Genomic DNA, 1517 nt, shown 5'->3' on the forward strand with positions numbered 1-1517 from the left:
ATGGAAAGTTCTTCACTATAACAGGTTAGAGGTGAGGGCAAGGTAGGCCACTCAGTTCCTAATGGGGTATGCCCATCTCCTGTGTTCCACGAGACCTTTCCACGTGCATCCATTGGTCTGTCCCAGTGGGACAGCCATGGGAAGTTCCCGATGCCAGATATACTCCCTCGCTGGCTACAATGCTGAAAAAAGGTCCTCATGCATTTCTTGTGAAATTGCCTCCAGCGATTTTTTTAATGTGGTAAAATATATCTAACATAAAATTTCATTAGACCATTTTAAGTGTACAACTCAGCAGTTTTAAGGACATTCACGTTGTTGTGCATCCACCACTACTACCCAAGTCCAGAACTTTTTCACTACCTCAAACTGAAACTATCCAAGAAACAATAACAATGCACAATGGAGTATTACTAACCATAAAGGATAATGACTTCATGGCATTTGCTGGTAAACAGATGGAAATGGAGACTATCATGCTAAGTGAAATAAGCCAGTCCCCCAAAGTCAAAGGCCAAATGTTTTCTCTGCTATGTGGAAGCTAATCCAAAATGGGAGGAGGGGGGGAAATGTATATAACATCTGAAACAAATTTTTATCAATCCTTTTTATTTTGTAGTGGGAGGTTTCTAGAGAGGTAGTTATACTGTGTGTAACTCGTTTTGGAACTCTCCTTGTATTAGACTGCGTGACTCTAAAAATAAATGGGCTATATTACAAGTCCAATCTTACCATATGTTTGGATTTTAAAAATCCTTGTATAACCTTGGAAATTAGATAAAAACTTTGATTAAAATATTCCTGAAAGCACTGAACAGGAATCACATGAAAGCTCCTATGAGTGGCATTTTCCTGTGTCATTTGGCCTATATCTCTTTCTTCTGATGCCTATTTTCTCCCTTGATCCTTGCCAGTGCAATTTAGGGCAAGATAGTTGACTCTGGAAGTAAATATTTTATTTTACTTTTTACAGGTGCAGCCGCTATCAGAATAAAGACTCTTCAAGAGAAGGCAAGGCAGAGGGCCAGTGAAGGTATACCAAGCTTATCATTTTCATCTCTCTCTCTCTCTTTTTTCTGTCATATATTCATTTTCTTTTAAAAATATAATAAAAAAAATAAAAATATAATTTTATAGTGTTTTATTAATGAGCATGATCTTTTCTTTAAAAAAGACTCACCTATTGATAGTGTGTGATACATATTTATAATTGAAAACATTGCATTAATATTTGTGTTGCTGCTTTGAACATGATTGTTGTTGAACATTACTTGTTATCTTTCTAAAGTTGTTGCTTTCTTTTTTTTCAGTGTTTGGTGATTATCATTCACTTTTCTGTCCCTTTGTGTGATATAATACCACCCACTGTATTAATGTTCCATTTTCATCCTTTCTTTTTTTTGAAGGACATTTAGTTAATTTCCTGGGTTTTTTTTTTTTTTTTGTATTTTTAACAATTTTACTAGAAACATCCTCCTATGTACATCTTGAGTTTCTTTAATACCTGCTTATCAGCA

The sequence above is a fragment of the Marmota marmota genome, unplaced genomic scaffold (genome assembly GCF_001458135.2).
Source record: "Marmota marmota marmota unplaced genomic scaffold, marMar, whole genome shotgun sequence".
Lineage (NCBI taxonomy): Eukaryota > Metazoa > Chordata > Mammalia > Rodentia > Sciuridae > Marmota > Marmota marmota.